The sequence below is a fragment of the Lonchura striata genome, chromosome 2, assembly GCF_050655825.1.
Source record: "Lonchura striata isolate lonStrDom1 chromosome 2, ASM5065582v1, whole genome shotgun sequence".
In the NCBI taxonomy this organism is placed as follows: Eukaryota; Metazoa; Chordata; class Aves; order Passeriformes; family Estrildidae; genus Lonchura; species Lonchura striata.
The window spans coordinates 99,733,848-99,754,954 of NC_140704.1; the positions used below are offsets into that span (position 1 = coordinate 99,733,848).

The 21,107-nt window shown below is 35.8% G+C and overlaps 1 long non-coding RNA gene across 1 annotated transcript in view; it reads left to right on the top strand.

Moving 5' to 3' along the window:
* Positions 1-21,107, top strand: part of LOC110470897 (uncharacterized) — a 123,448-nt gene that overhangs the window by 26,093 nt on the left and 76,248 nt on the right. Inside the window, exon 1 of the long non-coding RNA XR_014952836.1 lies at positions 1-20,281. This exon is cut by the window's left edge and continues 26,093 nt beyond it. This is a non-coding gene — a long non-coding RNA (uncharacterized LOC110470897). The remainder of the gene's footprint in view (positions 20,282-21,107) is intronic.

Here is a 21,107-nt window from a genome sequence, read left to right on the forward strand (position 1 = left end):
ACCCTCTCGTCCACTTCCCCTCCTCAGTAAGCTGTAGAGAGAATGGAGGTCACCCCTCACCCTCCTTTTCTCCAAAGCCAGCAAAGCCAGTGCCTTAAGCTTGCTTGGTCCTTCCTTCCAGCTCTTTCAATAAGCTTTGTTGCTCTCCTCTGCATGAGTTTAGGTACCTTAACATCCTTTTTAAATTTTGGAGCCCAGAACTGCACACAACAAGGTGAGGCTGGACCAACATTAAAGAAAACATTTCAAAACAAATTTCTGCCTTATTGGGGATAAACCATCTGGCTTTCAAGATGAAAACTGTTCCAATCATATAATTTTGACTGTATCATGTTAGACCTTTCTTGGGTTTTAATACTTGTCCTGTTATTTTTATGTTCTGTCAGAAAATATCATCTTATGTCTGTTTACAATTTGTGTGATTATCACCTTGGTTCATTCATTGAAGTACTAAATGTATTGTTGGTCAAAATATTGTGGATGTTATGAGACTACGTACATACCCCTTCCAATTCAAGTGGAATGTCTTGGTTCATTTTTAGACATTACATAAAATGTCAAAACTTTTTATAGCTATTGGTGTTATAGTTGTATTGTATTCAGCTATTGGTATTATATTTGATGTGACACTCACACAGCTTTAGCTGTTTCTAATGCAACCCCCTAGCCTAGACAGAGACAGATTAAGACACAGAGAAAGCCTCCAAACCATAAAATATTAAATAGAATTGGAATAGCTCCTGTCCTCTGTATTCAGATGTTGAAAAAAAAAATAAACAGCACAAGGTAAATGAAAGGTAATGGAAAAACGATATTATGCTTAAGAGAAAAGTAAGAATAACTTGTTTAACATTTGATAAAGTAATACTTGTAAACTTTTCTGTACTCTCTAAACTACAAAGAAGCAACAAAATACAAGCCCTACTTAAGAACTGGAGACCTAGACCTATTATTGGTTTATCAAATCCACTCAGGAAGTCTTTGCTATGACCTTTTCACTTCAGGTACTTAAAAGATAATTGTGTCTTGGAAAGTTGAGAAGTGATTGTATTTTTTAGATTAAGCTAATGCTGTAAATAAACCAATCCTGTCTTGAAGCAGTACCCAGTGGTACATTAAAATTTTTCATGAGATTTTTTTTGAAACAGGTCACTCTTTGGATAGCATCCAATAAATACTGAAGAGTTCATCTTAAAAGACTGTGATCTAAGTTCACCCTTGATGAAAATGAATTGACTTTAGAGGAGTTGCAGCAGGGAACAATCTGTTCCAGAATGCATTTTTACCTTAACTGTGTCATATGGTGATGTAATGCCATGGCTAAGAGGACAACCACTGCATGAAGAACAGGAATAAAACTGGTTATTAAACAGAAGGTAACTCTGGGGGGGGTGGGGGGGTGGGTGGGGAGGGGTAGGTAGAATTATCAAAGATGCAAGTATGTGGGCAATGAGTAATTCTATTACATGATTTGGAAATCACACAGGATGACACTTTGCAAAGACGTAAATCTTAAGAAAAATGTACATTAAGAAATGTTCTAAAAAGCTTACATGTGTATTTGAACAGAATCTTTGCTAATTATAGAACCTGTTACTGAATTTCAAAGTTGCATATAGCAGATCAGTGACATTCTGGCTGTCTTGTATTATGTCCATACTTGAGACTAAAGCAGAACTTAGGTATCAGGCTGTGACCTATGGAAAATAAGTACTCTTTGTAGATAAGAATTATGTTACCCCAGGTCAATTACTCAGATTTAGCCTGGCTTGGTAGCTCAAACAAGCACATTTCAAGTAAAACAATACTGAAGAAGAGATCACGCATCTTTGTCAAGGTGTGATATTTTTATGATACAATGTCAGATGGTTTCTTCACTCTTGATTAAAATATTTGGGGAAAAAAATTGACAACAAATTTGGAAACCATGGATAACTAGCTAGCTACCTAAAAACCTTTGAATATTTTGATTAAAGCTTTGAGGTATTTTAAAATTTTGTTTCTTTAATTCTCTGCTATTCATCATCTCCTTCCTCTCCCTCTGTTCCCTATGCCCCCCTTCACAACCCTTGTGTATTTTGTCTGATATTCCTTAGGAAAATATAAACAAATATTGACACAATAGGAGAAGATGTTGTAATGTTTCAATCATTGTTAAAAATAAGTTACTGGAACTGTCAGCAGAGACCTGATTCTCATGAGCTACTCAGCTCATTAGGCTGGAAGGGATATTAGGCCCTTCAGATGTTTCTCTCAATTAAACCTTGAAACCTTTTGAGATTGACTGGTTATTACTTATCCTGAGCTTGGATACAGCAAACTATTAAGCAAAAAACCTTGAATTATATGTAACTGAGAGAGAAAGGAGGGCTTGTCAGTCTCATGAGATGGCTCAAGACTGAGATGCTAGGGCAGGTAAAGTGCCTCAAACTTCTGCAAGGTTAGAGACTATCAGGATTTGTCCTACTCTTTGGCTTCTTTGGCCCTTCAGGTGAACCCTTTAAACACTTTTTTCCCCTAATAGTTATGTCCTGACCCTGAGTTTCTTGCTGGGATTCTTGGGGAGTGAAGCTGGATGAAGAAAGCTCATCCCCCTACAGAACTGTAAATACATCCAGTGTAAGTACTTCCAATGATCTCTTTCACTGATGGATGAAACGTTTGTTCTTTCCTCCCTTTTCCTGCAGGAATAGGAAAACTCTCTAGATATACCTATACCTATAGGACAGGTGGTGTGTGTGTGTGTGTGTGTGTGTGTGTGTGTGTCTCTCCTGGAGCTGAGGGAAGACATGGACTTCTGCCATGCAGCATTGCTTGATCTGTCTGATATTGCAAGCTTGTTTGCTACAAGAATGTTGCAAACACTTCATTAAGGTTTCCCTTGCCTTTGTGCCTCTTCAATCTCTCTTCCCACTGCCAGTGTCTGTCACTGTGTGCTCTGTCAGGCACAGGAAGGTGGGCTGCCACTGTCACAGGGGATGAAATGGAGGAGGCAGTGGTGGCAGCTACTGCTGCCAAGTCACTGCTGTGCCACGGGCTGGTGGCAGCCCCTTTCTCCTGGGTTCTTCTCAGGCAGCATCCTCTAGGGAGCTGGCAGCCAGGAGCATCCTGTGGGCTTCAGTCCAGCTCTGTGTGGCCAGCTGGCCAGCACTGTGCCAGTCTAGCAAACAACTGGGTGCCAACAATGGGGGAATTCAGTCCCTGGAGCTACAGCTGTGGTGCTGTGCAGGAATCAGCTGCATTAGGATGTCAGACTGCAACTCTGTGTGTGAGTTCTTGTATTTTCCTAGTGTAATGAAGGCTGATCCATCATTTTGGATATCATTTGGGGGTCATTCTGCATCAGAAAGGGACACTTTATTTTAAAAAGCTTCTCTGGCCTGCTGTAAAAAACTCCAGCTATGAACAAAACTGCCTGGTTATTTAGTATTCATGTGTTGATGGTGATGAGCATCTTGGGACGGCTTTAAGCAATAGTTTTCAGATTAGTTAGGTATAAATCCACTTTATCAAATGCATCTATAATGTGCTTTTCAAACTCTTCATCCACAGATTATGAATTGTTAATTTTTGAAGCAAGTATTTCAGAATTCTTTTTTCTGTATTATACCTCTTTACACAAGTAATATAAAATGTTATAATTCCTTTGGTTTTCTTCAATAACATTTCATTGCACAGTTCTGGTCTATTAGTATCTAAAGCAAGTTTTAGGCAAAAAACCATTATTTTTTCTTACTAGACTAATATAAAATTTCTAATCCTGCCAAGGCAAGTTGTGTAATTAATATATGTTCTTCACAAGTTCACAATTTTTTTAAAATAGATTTTCAGGCATGTGGTTTTGACTTTATGGTTTCTAATAACATCTGTAAGCAGTTGAGTGGGGGTAGTGTTTCACTCTGAATGATGGGATTTATACATTTTGTCTTCTCACCAAAGAGAAAAATAACTCACTCAATTATTCATGTCATGCTTTAAGTGATACAAAATAAATCTGTCCTTGACTTTTTTCTCTTTTGAATGTGTAGTTCCATTTATTTTTTGCTGAAGTTTATGCTAGATTGACAGGAACAGAGGCCTGTTCCAGGGCAAAAAGTAGCAATACAACTTTCACCTTTCTGATTGAGCAGGGAAAAAAGAAAATATATTTCCCATTTTGCCACAGTGCACTTGACCCATATACTTTCAGCCAAACTGACAGAAAAGGCCATTTTACAGTCTAATACGTATATTAGGGTCATAGGTAGTCTATATTTATTATGTGAATATTTTTGCCGAATAGGGCACTTTGCATTACCATCAGAAGGACAATAATAGTCAGGAAGTGGAACAAAAAGGTTAACTCAAATGCATTCCAAAAATGGTTGAAAACCTTATTTCCCATTTCCAGTATGCATTCAAAATAACCCATTAGGCTACATACAGCCATAGCATTTTTTTATTGTCCCAATTCAGTGCAGCTGTCAATGAAACTTCAACAAAACTTCACTGACTGAAGAAACATACTGTTAACAGGTTGTACTAATTTGATATGTCATTAGAAGTAAATATGTTTTTGTTCTTATGCATTATTCTTGTTGCATGTTTTATGGGAGCTTTATTTCTAATATGTTTTAGCTACTCATTAGGCTGAGATACTCAGAGTTCAAGTGAGCTGCCTGGAGTTTTGAGTCAGAGTCTGGTGCATTTTCCCTCTTGGCACCTGAGGGCTCATCTCACCTGTCATCCCTAGGCAAGAGACAACACAGCAGCAACACAAATTCTAGTCCACATGCATCATCATTTCATCCATATGAAATACTGTAATTTTTATCAGTCAAAAATAAATAAAATAGACACTAGTTTCTATAACTTGTTTATAACTGTTTTTTTTATACTTAAAAGTATAAAAATTTACAATCTGATCTGAGCATGTGTTTTAAAGATTTTTGCTTTTTTCCATTTTTTTACCTTTTTACCAGGCATTTGGACAGAGAGAGTCAAATCAGAAGATGCTTCAAAAGAACTTGTGATTCAGAAACTAAGAAGCTCATTAAAGACAGGCATGATCAGGCTAATATTCTCCATTTCTTCTAGAGCTTTAGCAACATGGCACTCTGCTACTATGATATGGATGCTGGAGCAGGGCTGGATCCTGTTTCACCTGGAGGAGAGTGCATATGAAGGTGATGTGTGCCTCAGTGCAAACATGCTCCTGGACATAGCCTAAAGCTTAGCTCCAGAGATTCAAAGTGTTTTCTGGTGTGTGAGAGGAACTTGTCCCAGCCCTAGTCCAGGGTTCAGCAGGGAGTAATTAGAGGGGACAAAAGAGTATCTCTATTAAAAAATGCATTTTGTGTACTTGGTTATTATTGTCAATATTTTGGGTTAATATTGATGTAAGAATTATACATTTCTTAAGTTAGGGAGAAAAACTATAAATAGATTTAAAGATTTTATACAATTAAGAGGAAAGTCTTAAAAACTGTAGCTTTGAAACAGTCTTTCATTAAGTTTGTACTATTTTCTGATAAAGATTTGAACATGTAGGGTTGGTATGAAAGCATCTAAGACTAAAATCAATGTTTTTTTTTCTTTGAAATTAATCAAATTTTTATCATCTCTTGTAATATTTTGACATTTGTATGAATGGTTATGGTGGATATATACTAGGAATGATTTTCAGAGGAAATTGCTAAATATACCTAAAACCAAGTTTGCAGTTAATAGTGATGCATAGCTTTCTGTTGTACTTGGAAATGTGTTTTGGTTTTTTGTGAGGGTTTTTTTTGTGGTTTTTTGTTTTTTGTTTTTTTTTTTTTTTGAAAATGAACTTACCAGTGGTTATACAAATACCTTTGTGTAATAACTTCACAGTGTAAAATAATGACAGAACTAAATAAGGTATTGCAAGGAGGGAGACTGTAGGACAGATTTCCTCAATCGGTGATGAAATATTCTGGGGTTTGTTCCTTCAGTTTCTAAGCAAGTAAAATATGACAAATATACCACCTGTTAGAGTTCATGTAGAAGTATTCCTGATGTTCTTCTTGACAAATTACTTTTAGTGCTGGTTTTAACGAAGGTATGAAGAGAAAAAATGGGATAGGAGTACTTTCCATATTTGAGATCAAAATGTCAAAGTGAATAGCAAAAGAGAAGTGTTTTCTAGCTAAGCATATGTGCTCTATACAGGCTAATAATATGCGCTGTATTTTAATGACATCTTGAATTGTGAAGGCAGAGAATTACTGTCTTTTGAAGACCTGATTAAACCGATGTAAAATAGATACATGTATAATAAAACATACAACCCAATAATAACTAAGTCCAATGACATTCTGCACGATTGTTTGTGAAATTTTGTCATTATAATTTCTAAGGTGAGACTGAAAGACATAAAAAGGTATTTTCCCATATTCTGTTATCTTCAGACCAATATAGAGTAAATTGAGGAATGCAAAATAACTGTTCTTATTTAAAAAGGAAGAGGTCTTAAAAGAGGTCTTAAAAAAGAAGAACCTCAGTAAACCATGGTCATAAACTGCCAGATCTTTCTGCAGTAAAAAATATATTGCCCAATAAGGGATTTTCCAGGCAGTATTCTTCAGGCAGTAATAAATAATACAAGCCAAGATGTTCACCTGAATATATAGTTTCTATTTTATTTAGTATATTAGTATCAGGTTTTGAGGGTTTTTTTGTGTGTGTGTTTTACTGATTTCTGTGGAGGCTTTGGTATTTTTTTACTGGGTATAGGGACATGGATACTTTTTTATTTTTTTGCTTTTCCTGTTTGACTGACAACAATTGAATTCATATTAAGAATCACCTAGGAGATATAGAAAAGAAGCTTCCATATGCTGTCACTGTTTAAATTTTTCAGGAGATAAGAAAGAACCTTCTTGGTCTGTCAGCTATTAAAGTGAGTTAAGTGGCTATTTTCTATTAAAACAACATACAGTACTTTAAGCAGTTATAAGATTTAGGATTAGCCCTAGGGCAATACTATAGAGATACAAAATCCCATTCTAAACTCCATTATTTTCATTTACTGAGGCATCAGTTTAGAGTACAGAAACATGTATTTGCAAGACTTATTAACCCACTGAAAGAAAATTGCTATTGTAATATCATAAAGCTGACATTTTAAATATTTTTTAAACTCTCAGTTAATATATAATGCATACTCTCACATCTGTTTTGAGATACTTTTTAATTTAAAGGTGAGGTTGTATTTTAAAACTATTTAAACTTACCATAAATTTAGCTTAGTACAAATATTATTGAATACAACGTGAATACATATAATGACTTGATCTGGACAAAGCACATTTTGGTGATGTATTTCAGTGACTTTTTCTGCACATAAAGCATCACAGAACATTGAGAAATTCTCCATATGCTTAGTACTTTCCCAGAACTTTCTTATCCTTCTGTAATGCTCTTGAACTTTAGTTCAAACACTAAATAAATTTTGTACACTAGGGTAACTCTTGCTCTTAGCTGTTTTATTGCACTATGTAAGCTTACTTCTGTGTTGTTATTATAAATTATAGGTTAGACTATAAATTACCTGTGTTACATCATATACAATAATAATATAACATGTACAGGCTAGAAATACAATACTACTTTCAGTAATTTTTTTCTCCTTTTAATTTTCCTCTTTTAGAGATATTTGACTAAGTACAAAACAGGTATAATACAGTATAAATACTGTATATGCCCAAATATTCCCATAACTGATGTGGTACAAAACATTCACTTGCCTCATTAAGCTGGGAATCTCAAAATTTTCACCAGCTTTACCACTTAATTTCCTTCTGTGTCTTATCCTGTGTTTCTGCAATATTATTCATTATATTAAGCTGATGGTTCTAGTGAAAACTGATTTTTCAATTATGATGCCTGACTGACAGACATTAAGGGCGCAGATTTTATAAATTAGAATTGCTTGAATTACTGACAAAATATTACTTTATACTGATGGATGAAGTGAAAGACACTGAAATGCAATATCATTATTTCAAAGGAAGAAGCTCTACTGGTGACATTTAGACCTTTGAATATACGTTCACGGCAGAGTGAAATTATTATTCAAGCTGTGAGTGGGAAATAAATGTGGAATGGCAGCAATTTCTTGCTGTTATATTTCTCATAGCTGTTTTTAGTGAGATAATATGCACACAGAATACATGGTTTAATGTCACAGTGAACATTTTGGATTGAGATGTCCATACCCTGAATAAGTTGTGTTGGGTTGACCTTTGCTTGTTGTCAGATACCCACCCAGCCTATCACTCATTCCCCCTCCTCAATCACACAGAGAAAGAAAATAAGATGGAAAAGCTTGTGGGTTGAGATTAAGGCAGGAAGATCCCTTACCAGTTACCATCTTAGGCTAACAAGTCTTGATTTGGAGAAAATTTTTCCTATACTTCAGGATGGAGTCCTTCCTGGGGTATTCAGTTCAGTTCCTGTGTGGGTCTTTCTCACAGGCTGCTGTCCTTCAGGATTGGTCCATGTGGTCTCACCATGGGCTGAGGGGGAGTTTCTGCTCCTGAACCTGAAGAACCTCCTCCTACTTCTTCACTGACTTTGGTATCTGCAGAGTTGTTTCTCACACATTTTTCATCACTCTGTCTCCGCACCTCCTGTGCCTTTTTAAAAATATGGTTTCCCAGAGGTGCATCCACCTCTCCTGTATCCAATATATTCTGCCCCTGTCTCTTAGAAATACACATTTATGAATAATCAAGAATATTTAAATTTGTTACATACTTTTAATGAATTTTGTTTGCATCAACAACAAAAAATTCCTCACACCAAAATCAAAGGAATGTCATCACAACACCAGCAAACACAGACAGTATAGATACACTCCCAGCCTCCTGGATTTGGGTGGTGTAGAGCTGGAGGGAGAGCCCTGATGGTGTGTGAGCACTGCTCCACAGCAGGCAAAGCTCTGTTTGGTGTAGCACCAGCACTTCTGCAGCCAGAGGTGCAAAGCATAGCACCATACAAGGTGCCAGGAAGAACAACTCCAACCCAAGCAGATTCCCTGCAATATAATTTTTGTATCAACAGAAAGATAAATTTGTGAATTCATGGTGTACCTTGCTTGCTGATCTCTGATTTGAGCTAAGAACTAAATAAGAAATACTGTAGGAAAGGCCATGAAAAGAGTAAAAAATGGGGCCATGTGAATGCACTGACAAGAACAGACGTTCCATCTGTACTCTTTGATGTACTTTATGAAGCTGGTAACAAAGTCAAATTTTATTTTCCCTGTAGTATTCTTGCTGCCTTGTTAGTGTGTTAATGGCTTCTGTTTGAGCATAATGGCAAGCTCTTTGGGGGTTGTGAATTTAAAGTACGGACATGCTATAATATTTTAATGGAGTATATCATATCAACAAATATCATGCATATGTCTACCAAAAGCAAAGTGCTGATAGCTATAAATTAGTCCCCAGCTGGTGTTCAGAGGGTCTTATTTGCTTCTTAGGCCAAGTGAGAGACAGTGGATATGAATGATGTCTAGGTTTTATTTGATGTTTGTCCATTACTCCTATTCCTCTACTTTGAGATCATTTGCCAGACAGAATGCAGCAGAGCTCCTGAAGGTAGAGTTTGGTGATGCTTCAAAGAGTATTTTGACTGGTTCTTGTTGAGAACTGTTCATTGTCCATGAAAAATTAACAATACTTTTAAGTTATCCATCAGAGAAATAAAAAGATGATAGATGACTGTAAATTATCTGTGAAACAGTATTTCTAGTACAAAAAAAACCAAAATAATATTTTATCTTGAAATTATTTTGATGGGGCTCTCTGGTTTCTGCAGTCTTCACCATGCCTTCATTCAAGAGCCATTCAAGAATGGAAATCACCTCTCTCTTTTGGAAAGTTTCAGATATTTCAGAAATTCAGAATTCACTTTCTGTGAGTTTTTTATGCTCTCAAAGTCTTTGGAGTCTCAGGGTTAAAAGAGGTAAAAAAGATTGCAGGTAGAATTAGCTACAAAATAGATGTTTTTTTTTAAACTGCATAATTTAGGAAATCAGTGAAATCAGTAGGTGGCCAAACAGAAAGGATTGTAAGCACAGGTAGGTAAAATAGATCATGCTGAGGTCAAAGAAAATAGAAATTACTAGACATTTCCAATATTTTATTACTAGAATCTCATTTGAATTGTAGCTGAGCTATATAAAATAAAAAAAAGTCTCTTATTTGAATAGAGAATCATAAATAGTAGTGTTTCTTTGCAGAAAGGTAGTAAAATATGGCTTCTGTATGCTGTAAGAAACCCTTAGAGATATGAGTATTTATTGCATAAACACTGGCAAAGAAAATAGTCGGGAGACTTTATAGCAACAAAAGTTTCAAAGACTGCATATCACCTTCATTATAAATCTTGGAGCTGCTGTGTGAATTTGCCTTCTGAGAATTTTCCACTTCAGAAGGCATGAGACCTTGCACTGGTCATCCTGTTGTTCATGAAGACTTCAGCTTTCTCCACAGTACTGGCATTTCTCCACATGACTTAGGGAGATGGTAACTGCTGAGTTGGTCAAGTCTTCCATCCTTTATTATATATTGTGTTAATACTTCTAAGTGATCCAGGATTTATTTATTATCTAGAATAAAAAAATCATCTTTCCAATTAGATGAAAAACCAAATACAAAATCACACTTACCAATGTGAAACGTGAGAAGAACATTATATAAATGTGAATTTCTTTGCTATTTACATTATTGATAGTCAGAGAGTATATCTTTCCTGCAGTAGCTGGAACAGACCAATGGGATAGGGATTTAAAGTGTTTTCTTTGAATTTTGTGTTTTTCTTTTCTCATATTAACAGTACTTGTAATTCTTTGTGCTGGCTGAAAAACAAAAGCTGCAAGCCAAGTAGGCCTGCAGCTGTTATCATATTAGTTTTTAGATGTTGGTGAAATGTGTCATGAAGGTGGTAAATTCAAATCCTGATTATTTCTTGTGCAAGAGAAATGTCATTATACAATAATTTTGTTGATATTTATTACTGAGAAAACATAGCATATTGGATTTAGACTTATAAGATCTATTGGAATAAGGTCTATTGGAAAAAAATGTGGGTGTTGAGATTAGTTATAGTTTCCTGTATTTATCATCAAGAACTATGCAGGACATTGGATAATAATATAAGTGATCCCTTTTGAGTAGTTGGAGACATAAAGGGTTTTAAAGAAGTAAGATTGTGGTGAGAGAAATAAAAATTACTAGTGGAGAGGCCCCCTGTCCTCTCTGGGTAATCGTTTCCTTCTGGCTGAAGGCTCCTCTGTGGACTTATTTTGTACACAATTGCAATAGATTGGTGCATTAATATACAAGAATATTTAAAAGCTTAAGAGACATGAAAACATTCCCATAAATACTGATAGCTGTTAAGCATGTAAGGCTGGGGAAGAGCAGTAAAGCAGTTAAGGATGGTAAACTAGAAGTGGAAAAATTAATCTTGAGAGAAATGTGAGAAAACCTTTTCTTGGTGCAAAGATGATTTATAAAACATTATTTAAAACCTCATGCTACTAGAAATTAACAAATTGAAGATTTTAGCTTTAAGTAACTTTGTAATAATAAATCCCCAAAAATTTAAGTACCAGGAAACAAAATTTAAAATGATGCCCTTTATCTAGGGATATCACAGGAAATAAAATGCATGCATTAGAAACTTTTGCCTAGAAGTCTTTTGATATTATTTATATTTCTGTGAGAAATTTTAAAGATCCTGTCCAAACACTGTTGGTAGCCAAGGTCTATATGAGACTTTAAAGGGGTCCATGCTTTTCTAGAATTGCTGAGATTATACAGATCAAATGAAGATATTTTAAACCCTGTAACTTTTATTTCTCTAGATGCACACAGCTAAGCTTTTTACTTAGGAGGATTTAGAAGCTTGGATTAAACTTGGCAATTTTATTTTAAATACATTGTCTTGTATATTAAATCTGCTATAACATGAATTGTGGTTATTGTGATTGAATTTACACAGGTCAGTAAATGTGGTTTTCCTAAAGTTTATAATTTGATCTCTATCACATTTGTTTTTAAGAATCTCTAATCACTAATTATAATGATACTTTGTCTCAAAACATGGCGACTCTTAAGCTTTTGAATTACAGGCAGAGAGTTTCTTAGAAGTTGTCATTACAGCTGTGTAAAAAAAAATTAGTTGGTATGTGATCCTGACAAAGAAGAAAATAGATAAATGCTCAATTTGAAATTATTAATGAAAAATAAATAGAAAAATATTTGCTACCTTGACTGGTGTTAAGATAAAGAGGGACTTTTTTATCAGTTTAGATTAAGATGTGACTTTATCCAACTAGCATGATTTAAAATTCTTTTTGTGCATGTAAACCTGCTCATTCTCATCTCTCTTGATACTAAGGTTGCTGATTTGCATCATCAGTCCTTCAGCAAAGGGGCTTGTGGAAGCACCAATGAGACAGCTACTCCTGTAAGCAGTCCCTGGGTATATCATGGTTTACCCCAGTTGTGTTTGAATTACCCACTATTACTTTTTTGTGGCTCCTGTAGTGAGAAGCACATGTTTTGCTTAGAGGCTGTAAAGGTCTCTTCAGTGAGCGTTTCTAGCACTGTGTTTCTTTCCAGAGTGTCCTCTACTGAAGATGGGTCGTTGTCTAATTAAGAGAGGTTCTGTTTTCTTCTGTAATGTTTGGACCCAAATTTGGACGTCTGTATTTCATTCTGTTCTCACCATTCGATGGTACATTGGAGCAGAGCAGGAAAGAAAACAAAGCTTTCATATACATCTCAAAAATACCACTGTTTTAAAATCTAATGACCACTGATACAGCTGAGCAAAAACCCAGTCACAGATCTAACTTGGGTGAGACAGCAATGATTTATAAATTATGCTGAGATAAACCCTGAAGTTGAAGCACTAGTCCTACATTTAGTTTAGAAACATATTCAAGAACAGTGTAAAACCTATTAGTAGTGATACTGACAATAGTTTTGCCTTAATCATCAGGGAAGTAATCTGATAATTTCAGAATTTAAAGGTAATTCACTTGATTAAAGTAAACTGCTTATCTTTTCCCTTCCCCAGGGAAAACAAATAAGCAATTAAATAAAGTATAATGAGAAATAATTCTTCTTGATTCTCCTTCTTTCGACTTTGCTAAAAATTGCCCAAACTGTAATTCAGTTTGTGCCCATTGCCTGTGGTCCTGTCACTGGGCTCCACTGAGAAGAGTCTGGCTCCATCTTTGCAACCTCCTTTTAGGTATCTGTATGCACGAATAAGACCTGTCACAAGAGCTCATCCCTCTGATCACCATCCTCTGGGCCTGGCCATTTTGATCCACCTCCCTGTCTACTCGTCCAGTCCATACTCTAGCAACTTGTCAGTGAGCATCTTACAGGAGACCTTTCTGAGGTCCAGACAGTCAATATCTACTGCTCTCTCCTCTTCTACAAACCTAGCCATTTCATTACAGAAATTAATCAATTGGTAAAGCATGATTTCCTCTTGGGGAAGCCCTGCTGACCTTTTTGTCCTTCATATATCTAGAAATATTTTCCAGGATTAGCAGCTCCATCACTTTTCCAGGGGAGTTTGACTGGCCTGTAATTCTCGTAATTGGCCTTCTTGCCCTCCTTAGCCCTATGACAATTGGCTTTCCTCCAGTCTTTAGGTATTTCTTCCAGTCAATAAGATTATAAAAAATGGACTTGCAATGTCATCTGCCAGCTCCTTCAGCACACATGGGTGCATCCCATTAGGACCCATGGACATGTATATATACTGGAAAGCATCTTTGAAAAAGAACTGCTAAACCTCAATTCTCACTTTTCCACACTCGGCAGCCTCTGTACCTAGCTGAGAACACAAATCTGTTACTTACTACCTTTCCAAGGTCATCTCCTTCCAACTCCTTGCAGTTAGCAGGGAGGGTAATTTTTGACTAGATCAGGTTGCTCTATCCAACCTGACCTTGAATGTTCTAGTGATGGAGCATTTACCACCTATCTAGGCAACATGCTCCAGTTTTCACCACCAACCTCACTGTAAAAAGCTTCTTTCTTATATAATCTAAATAGACTCTCCTTCACTTGAAACCATTACCCCTTGTCCTATTGTAACAGGCCCTAATAGGTTTGTTCCCACAATCCACATCCTTAAGAGAAGGTAAAAAAGCTGTGAAAATCAAAGAAACAAATACAATTCTGTGAAAGGGAATATAGATATTACCCCAAAACTTGACTCCAGTAATTACATATAAAATTTTTTTTCTGATACAGAAGTTTCTTATCTGAAGCAGAAATTCAGGGGGTACCACAACAGCAGCCAGACTTTATCTCATAAGTTTGGAGATGTTTGTTGTAAGAAAAAGCAGCGTTGGCAGGAATGCCACAGTGCAAGATCCATTTTAGCATGAAGCAGAACTGCAGACAGTGAGACAAAAATTTTAACATATCCCCCTGTGAAGTCACTTAGGCGAACTAAATGACAATATCATGGAAATGTTATTACAAGTAAGCAATAGTTCTGTGTTCAGACTGACCTTACAAAGCTTCTGTGCTTCAAACACCTGAACCAAAAATAACTATTGTTTCAAAATAGCAGCTGCAACTGGAAGGTGACTCACAAGTTATTAACATTATTCTCCTCCCTGCCATGTGTTGAAAAATATTATAAAGAAATTTTGAAAATTACCTTGTAGACAATAGATAACATTTGAATTTTTTTAGTTCATGTATTTTGGTGAGAAGAGGGAAGACATTTTAACTTAATTTATTCTTCTCTAGATTTCCAAGACTTAATTAAAATCCTGTCATTTTAAGATGATAAGGCAAAACCTATGGAGTTTTGTAGTCAAAATTTCTGTTATGCAATCTGAGAGGTGCTGTGACCTAAAAATATCTTGCTTGGAAGTTGGGCCACTTGGGTCCTATTCCTGCTTCCACTGAACTTGTAGCTTTTACAGAATGGATTAGCTTTCACAGCAGGAGCTTGGGATCATCTTCTTTTAGCCAATGGTTAAGACACTTGGGCAGTGAAAATACGAGCTTTGAATTCTCCATTCCTCAGGCTGAGCAGTAAATAGGATCTTTGTCTCCCAAAACCTGATGTAAAACTATAATTTCCAAACCATTAATTGCTACTTCATTGAGCAAAACTATTTCAAAGTTTCAAAGGTTTATTTTTTTAATAACTTGAACATTATGATATATTTGAATTGAAACAAAGAGCCATTTCAAGTTCAATTATACTTTTGACAAATACACCACCCTGCCCCATAATATTTTATTATTTTTGAGGGAGGAAAAAGAGTGGTTTGGGGTTTTGTTTTGACAACTTCTAGTACCAATATCTTTCTGTCCTGACGCTAGACAAAAAAAAAACAAAAAAAAAAAAAAAAAAAAAAAAAAAAAAAAAAGACATATAATTTTTCTTTTTAAGGGACTGGCAGAAGTCCAGATCCATGAGTAATACAGTCAGTGAGTCATGAGCTGAACAATTTCTATGGTTCCTTACCAAACACCTGTAATTCATGTGAATTCACAAGCGAGGAAAAGGCTATTGATTTTATTCTACTGCATTAAAATAAGATGAGGAGTTAAAGACATTTTGTATACTTGGACATTAATACTTGTAAAATGGCTGATGCAATAAGCCAGCACAGAAGCTGTATTTCTAGTAAAGTTACTGCATTTTTCACTGCCATGGTACTGAGAGTGGAGAGACCTGTAGGCTATGAAGAGCTCAGCCTCTGGTCACTTGGGTCACGCTCTGCTGATCATCATGGGCTGTATCTCTCTCTCTCTCCATGGTTCTTCATAAAAAGTTATTGACTCTTCAGAGATTTAGTTAAATGTTCTAAGTGAGTGCTTTGAGACTTTTTTTTTTTGTTAAAAAATAATTACAGCATCTGATTTAGTTAAATGTTCATCTCTTTCTAAAAATATGCTCTTATAACAAAAGATTGTCTATATTTCCATATTCATGGAAATCAGATGCAGAACTCCTGTCATACTGATGAAATTTCAGCTTCAATATTTTTCCTAGCTCAACTCTGAAAATGTATCTCTATGTCTCTCTCTGCTACTGATTCTTCTTCCTCTCACAAATAGATCCAATTAGAAAAGCCGTCATATTGATGTAGTATGGGCAGACACAGATTTGCAATGACAACAAAAATATAAAAGAGATGTCACTTTTTTCAGCCTTTTTAGGAGGGAAAAAATAAAGTCAGGTGATGCTATTTGTAGGGCTAAAATTGTAACCCTCTGACAATAATTTGGATCCTTGGGATTCTACAAGAAGATAGGGAGATTATCTGCTACTTTAGTCATTGCAGGTATGCTGCTGAGTACATAACTGAAAACCAGAAAAAAAGCATTATCATTAGTTCACAGCTCTCTGCAATAACCTCTTATCCAGCTTTTGTTTAATGCTCTTCTTATTTATTTGTCTGTGTGCTGCGTATGCATCAATCAAATGACTGTAACAGATACTTGCAGGGCTACAGTAGAAGTTTTGCCTTGCTATGTCTCATGATGGAAAATTCTAGTTGCATACACAGAATATTTCCATAATTAGCAAACACAGGATATGATTTACTGGAAAAAAATTACCTATAGTACACTTTAGTATTTTTGCTGAAGTCCAGTACTGGCTTTAGTTCCTCTCCCTCTCCCCCTCTCTCTCTCTCTTTGTAATCTCTTTGTCTTCTTTCATCCTACAGTTTATTCAAAATCCACCACCATATGTTTATACCAGAAGACAAGGAACTAGCTTATTCCAATTTCCATTCTGTATTCATCATTTACTAATAAATCTTTGTAACTTTTTGCAGACCTTGTGAGTTATGACATTCCTTTTCAAATGTGGGCATATGTGAATCCTCAGTGCTTCCTTCCCCATTGAGATGGGACACCACAAGAGCTCAGAAAGAGTTTTATCTGGTGTTATTACTGGAATCAACATTAAAATGACATGTACAGAAAGAAATTATGACTCTTTATATATAAGTTGCTGTAGAGATTATAGAATTTATTCTGTAAACTGAACTGCTTAATAAAACAGCTACATTTTCACTGTTAAAGACAGTTTCCTTTGAGGAAGCCAACTGGAAACAGTTAGCAAAGTATAAAATTCCAATTGAAGAAAACATGGGGGTGATTTTTCATCTGAGTCTTGCTTTTTAAGATTAACATATGTCTCCTACCTGTTTTACCTTTACTAAAAAATCCCCACAAACCCCCAAAACCTGTGATGCTCTTTAGGTTAAAAAATTTGGGAAAATTCAGTTAAATGCTGATAAAAAGTAACTTATGGAAAAATCTCTTACAAATTAAGTCAGTCAATATTCAACTGCTGGCTAAATCTGAACCAACAATTAATGCTTTTAAGTCACTTAAACCAAGGTGTTTCTCAAGCTTTTTATTTATGAACTAGGTCTATGATAATATAGCTTATCTTTCAGGATTTCATCTTTATAAAGAAAAATCACCTATAAACATCCTGGGCTGGTTTAGGTTGGAGTAGAGTTAAATTTCTCATAGTACCTACTATGAGACTATATTTTGGATATGTGCTGGAAACCAATGAGTCTTCTATCTTTTGTGTTTCAAATTTTGTTCTCCCATCCTGCTGGAGGGAGTGAGTGAGCAGCTGAGTGGTGTATAGTTGACAGTTGGGGTTAAATTCTGACACATCCTTGAATAGAACCTGCTTAAGAAATAAAATTTTGTAAAGCTGATAGAATATGACTTCTGTATATAATACTTTTTACACCTTGTCTTGATTGTCTGTGTAAGTGTTTTGGGTTTTCAGTGTACATTGTCTATGATGGTTCATAGAAAAACTGCTTGGAAATGGAAAGAGGGCTGAATGGAGTAATTTTGTTTTATCACTTCCCAGTATGAAGAAAATTACACCATGCCTCTTTGGTTCGGAGCTCAATAATACAAAAAGGCTGAGAATGTGGTATTTTCTGTGTGAATAGGGCTTGAGGATAAAGGATGACTATTGTGTTGGTAGAATTCAGAGAGGCCTGAGATGTAGAAATGCTTTCCTTAACATGATATAATACTGAGATGTTTGTGCTCTAAAATAGTTTTACAATGCCATTACTTTTGAAATTCCATTTTCTGCATTCCCCAATAATGTTTCCCTTTGTTCAGCTTTGACATTATTGGAAAACTCTTTGCTTGCTAATTTGAAATAATATCTTCTGGAATAAAGGAATTTATTTCTGGAAGAGGGCTGATGAGGGATAGAAAGGTGTATATTCAAGGTTTTTATGTTTAAATGTTAATATTCTTTCTACTTGTATATACCTATGTTTATTTATAGCTAACTCAGTTACTGAAATACTGAAATAATATAAAATATTTAATCTAGATAAATTAATATGTTATTGAAATAAAATAGCTCATATCAATGTGTGTTAGGTTGAGCTGTTATTTTATTTGAATTGCCCTTCCTTTGACCCAGTTGATACTTCTTAGACACAATAAAGCCAGTTCATTCTACCTATTTAATCTTTTTTTGTCCAGCTCCTTTTGTGGATTTTTTTTGTCTCAGTTTTCTGGCAGGTTTCTTTGTCTTTAGAAATTCAGCTCAGCTCAGGGATTAAGTTTCTTTTATTATTATTATTATACCGTTCACATTATTGCTAAATTTATGCACATTTTGCCACTCTGTGGTTAGTGCTAATGAGGAGGAGGGTGAAGCTCTTCTTCAAGAGCATGTGGTTCTCATTTATTCAGCTAAGTCCTCCATTGCCCCATATTCTCAGTAGACCATCCAGACAGGAGAAGTCTGGTCTTGAAATTTTCCTGCATTATTCATAGCATCAAGTGGTTGTTCAGATTGCAATTTACTATAATCAATTTTCTGGGTCCTACATATCAAAAAGATTTTTAATTATTAAATACAAGGTTATACATAAGCTCATCTCCCAGAAGAATGTTAAACCTCACTAACTTATTTAAATTCCCTTAGAAGCTATGAGACCTATGAACAGGATTAAGCAGTTCTTCAATTATCAGCATATATTACAAACACTTTTTTGTTTTTTTCTCTTGAGTAGTAACCCCTCCTCTAACCTAGCTTTTCAAAAAAAACCAAGAGGTTCTCTCTGCTTCACCTTTCTCCATTAGGTTTATAAAATGCCAGGGTGCTGCCACTATCAGTCCAAAGCTGTGTGAGGATCCCCATATTTCCTTTGCAGTTCTAATTGCACAGTGTGTTACTTGTAGAGCATTTAAGTGTTACTGTCAAACTCTTTAACTCAATACAAACACCAACTTTCTTTTCTTGTAAAAGGAAGTAGCTGGAATATGAATACAATGCTTAGCTTGAGGGTGAGTTTGCTTCTGGATTTCTGAATTTAGGTGCCAAAACCTGAGAGAGAGCTGTTCTTGCTGACCATTTATGACTCATTGTAGTGAAACTAGTGGAAACACAAGCATCCACAATCAAAAAAACATCAGCCTTTGACAGCTTGTTCTTCCTTGTTGACTTGCACTTTCACATTGATGCTTTCTCATTTTTTCCTTGGTTACTTGCTTTTTATTTTACAGACTACATCTGACATTCACTGTTCCTTCAGTTCCTTTCCAGCTTCTCTTGGGCAACCCAAAATTCAGCCCTGACACCTGCATGCAAGACTGCTCAGTTCTGCTGAAGTGTAATGCACACAGGAGAGGAATATGTAAAAGTTTCAAGAAAGGCATGATCCTATTTGACCCTTGAGCTCTCCTGACAGAGAAGTGTTTCCCACATTTGATTTTAAATGGCAAAGTATCCTCAAATATAGCACAGCTATTGTATATGTTATCTTTCAAATCTTATGTGACATTTGACAGGCCTGAGTATCACCAGTCACCCACTGTAAACTGACACCACCAAAAACTGCAGTCCCTTTTCCTGCAGTTGGAGAAATCCAGCTGTGGTAGTTTGAGACAAACAGCTCTCAGCTTACAGCTACCATCTCCCTGGCAGGAGCAGCTGCAGTAATATGTATTCATTTTTCAGCTGCTCCAATTTAGGGCCGTCAGTGCTTGTGTGGCTGTGCTGCCTCTTATCAGGTGGCAGTACCCTACATGCTGGAGGCAACTGAGGCACTGGTGTGATCCCTTCTGCAGCTTCTGCAAGGGACTGCTGGTAATTTGAAGAGAGGGAGCCAATATTTTTAAACAGCTGCTGCAGCTGGAGCCTCCAGAACTTTCAGCATGCAGTTTACAACTGTAATTTATGAAAGTAGGAGTAAGAGGTCAGTATTCATTCAAACCAGTAATTTCATTCTTATCTTGTGATTTTAGGATTGTTACTGATTAGTGTACGTGACATACTGAAGAAAGTGTAAATATTTTCAATTCAAATTTAATCTTCCATTATATATTATTACATGCCTCAGCTGTTTTAATAGTTTTTATTTAAGTTTCTGAATTTATCACCACTGTTTTTAAGCAAGTTGTCTTTTCAGGCACATAAAAATGCATCTGTATACATATGCAGATAAAAATGTATAAATACATAAAGCTTTATCTGTACATAAAGACAGATGAAAATACTTGGTTAAAACATAAATAACATTGTAACTTGATTGCAGAAGTAAAGCAAAGGCTTGTTGGAATATTTGTAATTCCTTTTGCTCAGCGCAGATTATGTAAAATTTAGTTTCAAGGACTGATGGCAGAGTGATTAGCAGCAAAGTACAGTGTAGTGGGAGGTCACAGAGGTTGAGTTCCCTCTCAGAAATCTCTCAGTCTTGAAAGAAGTCTAAATGAGTTGAGCACTAATGCTTCAAAATCTCTTGGCTGGCCACCTGTCTGGGAAAGGGTAAGAACTGATACTTCTCTGAGTTTGGCTTGAAAATGGAATTGAGAGTCCAGAGTGATGCCCTTAAAAGAAGGGAAAATAAATATTGAATCAGGGGCAAGGCAGAATTAAATTTATTTGCCTAAAATTCCACTTCCTTTAAAGTACATTTTGGTTATGGAAAAAGTAAGATAGTAGTGGGTGTTGATAAAAACAACAACAACAACGAGCCAGCAAACACCCACACATCTTTAAAGCAAAGGAATCAAAAGGCAAGC